Raw genomic sequence first — 13,168 nt, forward strand, 5'->3', positions numbered from 1 at the left:
TAGTCTGTAATTTCTTAAATAGGCAGCCACAGCAGTTTTGGGAAATATTACTCAGAGAAGATTATCACATGATTTCCTGAGGACTATTTTCAGTCGTGGATGAATACACATTTGAACCAAATTCTACTGAATATTTACACTAATATCATAGCATATGACTGAACTACAATGCACATTTTCATCGTAACAAAGGCAGTTGTAATTGCTTTAAAAAGTAGGAAATATTGCAAATACATGTACAATATGCATAGTGAGGTCAGTGTAACAGTATTGGGAGGAAAAAAGTTGTTCTCAAGCCTGAACGTGGAGGTTCTGAGGCACCTGCCAGACAGCAGAGTTGATGGACATATGTTTCAAAGATCATGCCTGCATTTTTTTCTTTTTTCTTTTTTTTTTTTTGCCTAGAGGAAACTCAGACAACCTGAACACACCCCTTCATCTACAGCTCTCTGATCTCCTAAATGACCCTCTAATCCTCAGTCTGGTACATTTGATATCTGAATTCAACAGGTGGATGGGACACAGAACTTTGGTATTCGACTCCCATTTGTTGCATCCTGTCAAGTCAAATCAAAAAGTACCTGCTGGTCATAATAATCAGCGCCGTCTGACTTTAAGCTGGAGGTAGAAGGGGAAGCGGAGCGGCTGGTTTTTTGGGGGGGATTCGGGTGTGACTCATGTCTGGAGTCGTTGAAACTCCTGGTGGGTGGCCGCTGTGAGAGGAGAGAGAAAGTCATAGAGAACAAAGGCAGTTATTTAACTTTCATCTCAGCTTGAGGCAATTATGCGCTTTGAGTTTGACCTGGTCACACTCTCAAACTGGCCTTGTGCCCCTGGCGAACAGCGAATCCTGCCCTGTTTTGACATTTTATATGAAATAGGAGCATATAAGATGAGAGTGCAGCAGAGATTAGAGAACAGACAACTTGCTGGCATGCGACACGAGTCACGAGTAGCGTCAGAAGTCCACGGTTTGTGTCTGAGGGCTGACTCGCATCGCCCCAGAGCCAATCCTTTGATATGGCTGCAGCGTGATCTCCGGGCCTGACATGAAGGTATGTGGAAATGTGAGGCGAAAAACAACATCGGTTTCACGCATTTGTCAAATGTGCACGCACACACTCCCAACGCACACAGACGTCTAATCACTCACCTTAACTCGCTAATTCGATAACAAGCCCGAACAGTCGAAACATGTTTTAACGTTTGACATTTGGCCTCCGCAAGAGAAAGACGGAGAACAAAAAAAAAAAACGAGCCTCCCTTCAGCGTCTTTGCAGCCCTGGGAGCGACTGCAGCCCCCTCCTCTGCTGCCGCTCTGAGGGGCGGCTGGTCCTCTGACCCGGGTAATGATGGAGGGTCAGGAGTCAGGTTGTGTGAAGGAATCGTCTGCGTCTGCGGAGCGTGTGAGGAGCGCCTGGGAACCAGAGCTCGCCGTGTGATCCTGCGAAATTGATCTGTCCAGAGGGGGCCAGTGGTGTGTATTTATGTTTATGTGCGGTAGTTTTGCGTGTGTGTATGTGTGTGTGGGAGAGGAGCGACTGCGACAGGAGACACATCAGCGGAAATGGTAGATCTCAGCGGTTGGCCTGTTGTGCCGTGACCAGGGTTCCCTGTCTGCCTGCCTGTCAGCAGCGAGACTGATAGCGGAGGGAAAAGATTCAGCTGAAACGACTTCAGCTTTCTCTTCACACTGCAAATATTCAAAATCTTACCAAGTCTATTTGTCTTATTTTTAGTCAAAATGTCTCATCCCACTTGATTTTAGATAAATTCACTGAACAAATGTCATTTCAGCAACATGGAGGGACTTGTTTTAAGACAACGCATCTTAAATATCTTAAGTCAAACAATCTTGAAATTGTCTTGTTTTGAGTTTATTTTAAAAGAAAACTCAAAATAATTTTAATACATCTCAAATTAGGAGATTACATGAAAGCAAAAATCTATTTTTGAGTGAAAAACTACTATTTTTTTGAGTATATCTGGCTTATTTTAAGACACCTAAGCTTGACAATCCTGCAATCCTAAAATTAGCTGGGGAAACTTATTTTAAGCTATATTTATAGCTTAAAATAAGTTTCCCCAGCTAATTTTAGGATTGCAATATTCTACATATCATATCTTGTTTCAAGAAATCTTAACAAGCCATTTTTCACCTGTTCTATTGGTAAATTTTTTCACTTATTTCTAGGGCTGGACCCGAATATCCCGAATATCCCAATATCCCAATATCCATTTGCTACGGCGGTATCCGGATATTAATTTTGGTATCCGAATATCCGTCGGATGTTACCGGGCGGAACGAATATGTGGTGTTACTGTCTTCCCTCCGTCTTCGGCCCACATCGGCTCATTTCGGCTCACCCCGTCCTGTGATCACATAAACATATACATATGTCTATGACATATACACATATGTCGATGTGATCACCCCTTCCTCCCCCCAGATGAAAATATTCGGAGCTCGTCTCTTCCCTTAGCCTTCGGCCCACATTGGCTCATCTCGTCGTGTTCGGCTCATCTCGGCTCCTCCATTCGTGTTTGTAAACACCACCAGGTTGCTGCCAACTCTGACGTCACGCTTCACTTCATTGCATAAACACAAGACAAGATGCTGAAGACCTCCGCTGTTTGGGAATTCTTCAGTTTAACTGAAGACAAAACAAAGGCAAAATTTGGACCCAGGAGACCAGACGAACGGATCCGAATATTCGGATATCCACAAGCCCCCCCCTCGCCGGACGTTACGGGGCGGAACGAATATTCGGATATTCGTATTTAATAGGGCCCGAATATTCGGAGGCCAGAAACCCCTATTCGGGCCAGCCCTACTTACTTCAAGGTAAAACTTCCTTGAAATAAGCTATTTTTTCTTGGTTTGGGAGGGGCATTTTTTCTAGTGCAGATAGAAAGAGAACTCTCTAAAACTCTAAATTAGCTTCTCTGTGATTTGAAATAGCAAAATTCAGCAGCCAGCACTGCAAAAGAAGAATTTACCAGCCTGATGTTTCCTTACAGATCAAAAAAATATTATCAGGATTATATACTAACAATACATTTAGTAAAATGTGCCTATTTCAAAGTGCACAGCTCCATATTTGAATACTTTGAAGATTTGAAGTCTGGTTGACGTTGTGACACCCATAGTTACCCTGGTAACAGCGATCCAAAGCAAACACTAAAGCAGTTGCATGCAACGAACGCATGTTGCTTTAATAAAGTTAGTCATAAATAATTACAGACACATTGTGATACACATTGTGCACACGACAGCAGGTCACAATAAGAAGGGTTGGCTGCTTTGTAAAGGAACTCAAGCTCTGTATCTAATGGCTCACATGCATTACTCCATACACACAAAAACAAAATGTGCAGACAGTCTTCAGACACCACTGTCTGGTTTTGTAGATACACATTTGATGAATGATTTGCCTTCTATTGTGCTTCCTGTGACAGTTTTACTAGTTGATCATAGCCAGATTGATCTCCACAGCACTGGAGAATGGTCTGATTGCTGCCATTATCATTGTGCTTTGAGATGAAAATGCTCTGGTTTTTTTGTATTTCCTCAAACTGATCACAGTTGTCTTGGGCAGTGCTAAGCCCAGGATGCAGCAACAATGTCCCAAAAAATAGTGTTGTTTTGATTTAACATTTGCACATGAAAAGATAAGTGTTGTCAATAAAATAGCTCAACACCATTTACTTTACCAATCAGCAACATTAAAACTGCAGGGCTAACATTGTGTATGCTGCCAAAAACTGATCGGATGGATCTAATCTTGGGACCTCTGGGGGTCGTTTAGATCCTGTGGTCTGGGGAGTAGAGCCCCTTTGTCGTGGTCCTCAAGTCATAACTGGGTAGTTTTGTTTAGTCTGTAACAATGTTTAGGTACATGTCAAAGTAAGTAAAGACAAACCTAATGTCATATTTGGTGGCCAAAAGGTTAAGCCTCTGTATGGCTGTAGGGGAGCGACTGGACCTAGCTGTAATGGACTCTAGCAGAAAATTTAATAAATTAACACCACAGAAACTTGTGTAAAGAGGACGGAGTCGCTAGCAGAAGCAGAAGTACAAAAAGCCTTTATTTGGCACAATTACATTACAGGGGGTTCTCGACTTACGTTGGAGTTCCGTTCATACGGTGACGTAAGTCGATTTTCGCTTTCAGAACTCCAGTGAAAATGTAAACAAAGCCATTACGTGTATCACGATATCAGTCAGTTTACAGGATTTGTACACAGCAATGAAAGCAGTCACTAGCTCGAACAGTAGCCTTCCGAGTGTTTCATTACATCCAGTTTCACTTCCATGGAGATGGCTTTCTTTTTTTTTGAAGCATCAGAAGAGACTTACGCTTGGGAGCCATGATGACATTGGCGAATGTAGCATAATTCAATGTGGTGACAAATGTAAACAAACCCGTCTTATAGCGCCGTGTGACGACTGTATATATAGTATTCATCCGCTCCCCTCACCACGTGATGATGTATTCGTCCACTCTGCTCGCCAATTAGTTCCACCGAACCAGTTCGGACGTAACAATAAAACGCGTACGTTAAACTGAAAACCAGTCCATAATCAGTTCCGACATAACAGCGAAACAACGTAAGTCGACGACATCGTAAACCAAGAACCTCCTGTATTTCAGTCAAGTCATTGTCACTGAAACATGCTTCTGCCAGAGGAAAAAGATATCAGACTCAAAAAGCTTTGATCATCATTGTATGCCAAAAACACAAGAAATTAAGACATCAGTTCCCACTGACAGTGATTGTGTCAGATTTTGAGTCAACATTGGGCGTTGTGGTTCATCACTTCAGTCTACAAAAACAGCCATGAAATGCATTGTGGTTGTTTTGCATTTTGAGAGACAGCCTTTGCCCACACCTCATTTACATGAAGCTGAAGTCTACCTCATGCAAATGAAGGGAGCGTACAGCCGCTGCTTGACACCTCTGGAAACTCCCCAAACTTTTACATTGGTTGAGATTGTTTTAGATTTGTTTTGAAGTGTTATTTGTGCATTGGCTGATGTAAAGGATCGAAATACTTCACGTCGCATTGATATACACGTCTGCTAATATATGTTGTCTTCCTCATGCTACAGCAGTGTTAATAAACCGTCTAATCAAGTTGAAAAGAATGTAAAAAGACGCATGCAGAGAGGTCATTATTGGTTGTGTGTGTGTGAGACAGAGCCCTCCAGTGAAGCCTGGCTGCTCTTTCATCTCCAGCATCTGCTATTCTTCTTAGAGCTCGCTCTCAGGCCAACCCTCCACTGTCTGTCTGCTCTGCCTATTTAGATGCGACCACTTCAGTCATATCTGCAGGCTTGTTATGGCAGCTACAAAACCAATCCCTCCGTGTGCTTATTCAATCACAGAGGGATCTTGGGAGCTCTTTTGTCTGTCTGCTCTCTCTCAGAGGCTTTGTACAGACATTTTGAAACAATCGCATCTATTAGTTGGGACTTGTGATGTCTGATCCCTTCACTGTACATGGGGCCTGCATGAAACTGTGGCGCACCCCGTTAAGAAATGCCTTGCGGTTTGCTTAAAAAGAAAGAGAAAGTACTTGACAGGAATCCAGCTGAAATTTAACATACCTTTGAAGCAGTGCCATGAGTGTCGTAAAGAATTGGTATCAGTTGTATTGTGATGTGAAGGATGGTGACGGAGGCTGGAGGGTTTCACATCAAACAAGGCAACTGAGAAGATTTGCACACACACTGTAGAAAAAAAGCTGTAATTTTAATCTTTTTGGATAGACTTTTTCTCTCCCTTCAGACTTCTGAAATGCATGGAATATCAACAAAATCACCAAAAACTGACAGTGAATTGATAAATACAAAGCTGACATCAGGAAGATTTTTAAAAGAAAACTTTCCTCCCAATAAGCTCAATGTGGTCTCGTCTTCCTTCACTATTCAGTACAAACTTTATTGTGTGCTCACTGTGTCCTGTGCATCTTCTTCATGACTGGAACACAAACTTTAGGGTCATTACCGCTGGAGCGTGCATGAGTGTTACCGGTGAGCCAGAAAATAGGGAACTAAGAAATGTGCGATTAAATGTGGTATTTCTTTCTGTAATTAATTAATCAAAATTAATGTGTTAAAGTCCCAGCCCTTGTAAATATCTCTTAGGTCTTACACATACAGCGAGTATATAAACTTGAATGGATCAAGTTTTTGTTAAATGCTCTACATTCAGGTTTGGTTGCTTCAAATGATGACGCTTTGATTTTCTGTGATTTTATGCTTGAATACATCCAACTTAACTCCGCTTTTTCTACTTAACGCCGTGTGATGTGATGATACAACACAACGTGACTGCTATAATGCTGTGAAATGTAAGGTGCTGCTGCTTCAGTCAGATCCAGGTTTGTGGGAAGTCGCTCACTCATCGCGCTGAGAGTGTCTGACTAGCGTGTCGTCATTACATCACTCACAGGCCAAATTCAAAACATTAATTAGACAGACTTCCCCGGCTTGTTTGCTTTTGGACTTGTGAGTGACGTGTGTATGCATCTGTGCCTGCATGTGTGTGCATTTGTGTGTGTGTGTGCACATGTACTTCTGTGCATTGTGTGTGGTTGCTGTGATTTGAGCATGGCTTCGCTCGCTAAGCTTCGGGGTTTGCTGTGTGTGTGTGTGTGTGTGTTTGTCACAGAGCGGTTAGCGCAGCGCTGATTGCTGTTTATTTGGTCTGTGGGTTGACACAGAGCCTAGCAGTCAGGAGCACCACTGACAGCTCTGTTTTTATTGGGTCCCTGTGGCAGCACCAACACTAACACTGGGGTCGCGCTCTTCCCTCTGTCCCCCACACCCCAAGACTCCCACACCAAGCTTCCTGTCTGCGCTTCGAAATAACATACAGTAAATAATCATTATTGGAACATGATATTTTCAAAATTACAGAAAGAAGCAGCAATACTGAGGGAAATTTAGTTTTAAAAGGCTGTAAAACCAAATCTTATCTGATTTCTAGGAAACCAAGAAAGCAAAGCAGTAGCCATCTGTATATATGTTTTGGAACAACCCTATGTTTTCAGTTTTTATTTAAATTTAAGCAAGTCATGTCCAGTGAATAACCTTGATTAGTACAAAGGTCTGTGGTAACCTATGTAGCACTTTTTAAAACTGAAAAATCACATAAATCTGATAGAAAACAGCCCTTTTTATCTCCTATGATAAAAATCTGTTTTTAAATTGTGTTTTGTGGTTACTAATAAGGTATGAAAGTGCAAAGTAAAAGTTGTCAAGATAATGAGAGGTTTACCTCTGCCTTTCTTTGGTGGCATTCGGCTGCATGTCTGCAGGTTTTTCAAAACATCACTTTATAGTTGACACCAAATGTTCTGCTGTTTGGTGCAAAAGTGAACGCATGAGTCTTCATGCACTCCCAGCATCTGAAGATCTAGTGGATTACTTTCATTTTTTATGACACTGTCACTACAACAACAGGAAAATCCTTACTGTTAGCACATTGTGAAACCATTAGCACACAAGTGAGAGCGCTGATGGACAATCAGCGATGGTGGAAAATTTAAGAGCTACCTGAAACCAATAAACAGGAAATGGTGGGTTACTGTGTTGTGTTGTGTTTTAATGCAGGCTAAGCTCAGTGAGTATTTATTTATCTGTTTGCTTCTCTCCTGCTCTCTGTGCTCACATATATTGTATTTAAATATAGCCAAATTCGACATTTCTGTGTCTCTGTTGTCAGACAATAGAACAAGTTTGAGATAAAGACTGAAACACAGCCAGTTAGACTACATGTTAACCAGCAGTGCCTTCATAGATTAGATAAGAAAGAAAGAAAGAAAGAAAGAAAGAAAGAAAGAAAGCTAGATAGCTAGATAGCTAGATAGATGCTTTATTAACCTCGAGGGAAATTCAACAACAACATAAAATAACAAAACGACAGGAAAGGCAGGTAAGTAACATTAAGCATTCTGTTCAAATCCTGTAAGTTTTCTACATATATTGTTCCTAATATAGACATGTAAACCAGGATCAGTAATAATGATGGTTGAAAAGCAACTTAAATATGATCCAAGTTACTAAAACATGCTTTTTTCCTTATAGTTTTGCTCCTTTTACCATTTATAGATTTTCTTCAAACTTGACCTCGTGTCTGCGCTGTTACGTCTTCGTTCATGATGTTTCATAGATCAATTCCTGCCCACACAGATGTAACAAAAACGCACAGACACATGGTGACATGCACAAGATGATATATGGTACATGAACACTTAGTCAACCATGTAATGCAACCCCCGTCTCAGCCAACACACACACACACTCACACTTACAAAGAGGTCACCGCTTTGCCGTCTGGTGGTCAAACCCCCATCACACACACACACACACACACACACACACACACACACACACACACACACACACACACACACACACACACACACACACACACACACACAATTATATAGTAAACCTATCCTGCCTGTAGGACCCTGTCTGTGCACTGAACTACTGTTTCGGCCTCTTTATCCAACCTGACCACTGACCCGGTTACACACACACACACACACACACACACACACACACACACAGACACACACACACACACACACACACACACACACACACACACACACACACTGATATCTTCCCTGGTCCAGCTGACATCTCCCTTTACTGAGAAGAAGTAGTGATGTGAGTATTAAGGGAGCAGAGGGTGGGATGTCGAGATGAGACGTCTGTGTGTGTGTGTGTGTGTGTGTGTGTGTGTGTGTGTGTGTGTGTGTGTGTGTGTGTGTGTGTGTGTGTGTGTGTGTGTGTGTGTGTGTCCCTGCTGTAACGGCTGCTCCCGGCCGTCCACACAGCTGTCTGTCGAACACACACAAATGCACACACACCGAGCGGCTGTGAGAGATCCCCCCCACGACTGCTTCCCAGGCCTGCGACTAAGAAAAAGGAAAGGAGGGGAAACGGCTGGAAAGGATTACACACACAATCACACACTTGCACAATTACAACCACATTGTGCACGTCCAGTGGACTCACAGAGTATTCAGTCCGCTTCGTTTTAGGCACATTTTTATTGTGTCACAGATTGAAAATTTCAAAATCTATTAAAAATCAAAAGTATTCAGGCCGTGATTTCAATCCTTTGGGGAAGACCCGTTCCCAGTATTTACAGCTTTGAGGCGTCTTGGCCAAGAGTAGAAGCCTTGCACATCTGGATTTGGGCAGGTTATTCCAGTCATCCAGGCAAATCTTCTCAAGCTCTGTCAGACTGAATGGGAACTGCCATCTTTAGCTCTTTCCACAGATACTCCCTTGGGTTTAAGTCTGGGCTCTGGCTGGGCCGCTCAAGGACAGTCATTGTCTCGACTGCTTGGGTCATTGTGGAAGGTGAACAGTCATTCCAGCCTCAGATCACTGAACCCTGCAGGTTTTCTTCTGTTTGTGTTGTCTGAATTAAACCTTTCCGCAATTCTGACCAGTTTTCCTGTCCCTGTTGCTGAGGCGCATGGCCGTAGCATGATACTGCCACCACCATGCCTCAGGAATGGTACTATCCAGGTGATGATCAATGAGCACAGTACTGGAAGTTTTGCCAAGAGAGTTACATATTTGACTCTTTAGATCAGAAAATATTTTTCCTATTTGTCCTATTTTCCTTTCCATGTGGCTTTTGCCTGGAAGAAGTAACAATCCAGCCACTCTACCACAAAGATCTAATAGCAGAGAGATGCTAAGGAAGGTTCTTCCATCTCTGCAGAGGGTTTCTGCAACTCTATTATATCAGGCTCAAACTAGAGGAGTTTTTAGCCCATTTATTACCATTTCACCCCTTCAGGTAATCACAGAAATCCTGGTCCAAACTGACGTTCATCCCAGATAACTTGGTTATTCGAGAATTGTACAGATCTCGTCCTAAACCTCCTAAAAATATCAATCATGTTTAATACGTATGAGTTAAAATTGGGATGTTTACGATTATCACGCTACCACCTGGAGAAGTGGGCGCTGCTCCTTAGTAACACTAAACTTCCACTTCTCTTCAACCATTTTCTCATCCAGACTCTTTCAGCCTTCTGCTTTGAGTTTTGTTTCTCACTGCAAAGCATTGTTAATGTAAGCTGCTGCACCGCATTCTCCCTGTTGTTTACATCTGTTTCCCCATGAGACTGCATTAGTTGGTGCACTGCTGCCAGACTGCTCCCTTTGGCAGGATAGTTTTAATAAGATCCTTTAGTGTGTTGTAAGCAGTTTATTTTTGCATCTTGTGCAAGTTTCTCCTCATGTGCATGAATCAAACTTATCTTAAAATCTTCTGATCTGATTTTAAAACTCCTGTAGTCATTAACCTGTATCTACAATGCACACATAAGGTATCTAAACTGTACATGAAGCGGATGCCGCAATGCTGCGCTTCCAGAAAATCTATGGATGTAGACACACCAGTTACACAAAATGGCTTCTAAAGTGTCTATATTTTGGAAAATGAAGCTACCACTCTAAAGGAAATGACTGTACATGGGGTCCTTGACTTACGTCCGAGTTCCTTTCCTACAATGTGACATAAGTCGATTTTTGCCGTAATTCAGAACTACGGTGAAAATATAAACAAAGCCATTACTGGCAACACACTATCGATCAGTTTACATATTTGTACAACTCCAGTAACGACAAACAGTCATTAGCTCACACTGAAACACAACTCGGTAGAAAAATACAGGTGAAAATGTAAAGTGTAAGTCTGACTTATGCTTGGGAGCCATAATGAAGTTAGTGAATGCAGCATAATCCAGTGAGATGGCAACTGTAAACAAAACTGTCTTATAGCGCCATGTGACGACTGTACTTACAGTATTCATCCGCTCGACACATGACTACATATTCATTCACTTATTCATTAGCACATCAACTTCATGAACATTCATGTTGTGACCACAGCATTAAAATGACTCTTGGACTTCCTGGTCACCTTCCTCCACTTACTGCTGACCAGTAATTCTCCTGGTGGCTCCAAACATCTTCCATTTCATGTGTATTGAGACCACTGTGCTTCAGAAATGTTGCTTTTTTTAGCCCTGTGCATTGAAAGAAAGTTAAAGCAGAAGTAGTGTTTTGTTTTTTTTACTGTCACTAAATGTCTCAGGAAGAAGGATGATCTGAAGATTGGCCCGCTGGTGCCTCATCTCTTTCTTTAAAAATAACAATAATCTTTTTGCAGCCCAAGCCATGACTTTGACCTCAAACACAGGAAAGACAGCTCTAAAAATGCTCAAATGGGTTATTTCCAAAGATAGAAACAAACTACAGATTTGTCATTTATGTCTGAGAGTTTGTGTTCGAGGCCTCTCCGTTGAAACTCATCTGTTTGGTTTATAGACTGTGTTTATTCTCTTCTAGAGCTGTGTGTCTGGAGGATAACACTTCCTAATAAAATATCATAAAGCTTCAATATCCTCACAGTAGCTGTCAGCTCAAAGAGAGCGGACCCTCCACTCTGTCACTAGGAAATTGTTCATAGTTAACAGGAAACAGGACCACAGTCTCAACAGGAAGCAATGAGCAGCCAGTTGGATGAAACCAAACCTCTCGAGTGCTTATTGGTGAAAGGTTTCAAAAAGATGTGTCCGTTTCATGAGTCTGCTTTGAAGACGTGTCAAACGGCCACATGATGTGTTAAATGGATGTCATTCATGTGTGTGTTCTCCCAAACAACACAAACAGATTTGTTACGTAAATGATCTCATCCTCTCTAACGGCGTAGGTTTCACTTCTGGCTGTGTTTTGATTGAAGAAACTGTGCTATTTTAGTTATTTGTTGAGGGTTTCATGGTATTTTGGACATTCCATGTGAAAACATGCAGCGGACTCGGGAATACTCCCCGTGTTTGTGTTTTTATCAGCCGCTTTACGCTGTGTTTGTTATCCCTGCAGATGGAAATAGACAGAGGTTGGAGTTTCACAGGCACAGGAAAAGGCTTTGTTGGCTCTGTCACTGCAGGCGTTAGTCTCTGGAAATGTGCACCGATACACTGCAGCCTCGATAGCGATCAGTAAAGAGGTATTGCGTGTTTTCGGAGGGTTTTAATGAAAGACTACTGTAAGAAACAAAGGAAAAAAGACAGAGGGAGGACATTAAAGTGACTTGACAGGATGAGGAAAATCAAAGTTGTGACATCCCTGCAATGACTCCAGACCTCAGATTTAAAGCTTGGTGTTCACCGCACATATTTGCTTTGTAGCTTTTTAGCAATTCTCATGAATATTTGGGAGCATGTTGTTTAGGCGACAGCGGGCTCCACTCCGCTGTGTGTATGTTTGCGTGTGTGTGGCGTGCGTGAGTGCTATTGTGGTTATTGATGCATACTTCTTAAGAGGCACGACATTATGAGCTGGGCAGAAGTTAAGAGGCTGGTGGTGTGTTTGTTGTGTGTGTCGAGAGTGTGGGAGCGAGACAGAGAGGAGAGACAAAGACACTGCCACAGAAGGAAAATGAGGAAGCAAGACGCACACAGAGCAAAATTAAAGGGGAACCGAGAACGATAAAGAGAAAGACACTCAGGCCAGAACATAAAGACAGCATGTGTGTGATTAAGAGGGGAAGAAATTTTTGTGGAACTGGGGACAAAAGCTAGAAGAGTGTGTGTGTGTGTGTGTGTGTGTGTGTGTGTGTGTGTGTGTGTGTGTGTGTGTGTGTGTGTGTGTGTGTGTGTGTGTGTGTGTGTGTGTGTGTGTGTGTGTGTGTGTGTGTGTGTTTCAGTGGCAACCTGATCCAGTGGGAACGTGGGGTGAACGTGGGCCACAAGGAGCTATAAACATAACAACAAGAAACCCTGAATGCAATCACAGTCTCGACCCAAACTGTTCTGGTCATACAAACAAACATATTTTTGGTCTTTTAATGTTAAATGAAGGATATTTATTTGTGTAAATTTTTAAAAAATGAATACCTCAAATATATAGTATATAGATAAAGTCCTAGAGACCATTATTGGCATAATGAAACTTAAATACATCATTTTATTCTCTATACACCGATTTATCCTCACTAGGGTCGTGGGGGGTGCTGGAACCTATCCCAGGTGACTCGGGTGAAGGCAGTGGACACCCTGGACAGGTCACCAGTCTGTCGCAGGGCTACATACATAGACAATCACACTCACATTCACACC

The sequence above is a fragment of the Acanthochromis polyacanthus genome, chromosome 11 (assembly GCF_021347895.1).
Source record: "Acanthochromis polyacanthus isolate Apoly-LR-REF ecotype Palm Island chromosome 11, KAUST_Apoly_ChrSc, whole genome shotgun sequence".
Taxonomy (NCBI): domain Eukaryota; kingdom Metazoa; phylum Chordata; class Actinopteri; family Pomacentridae; genus Acanthochromis; species Acanthochromis polyacanthus.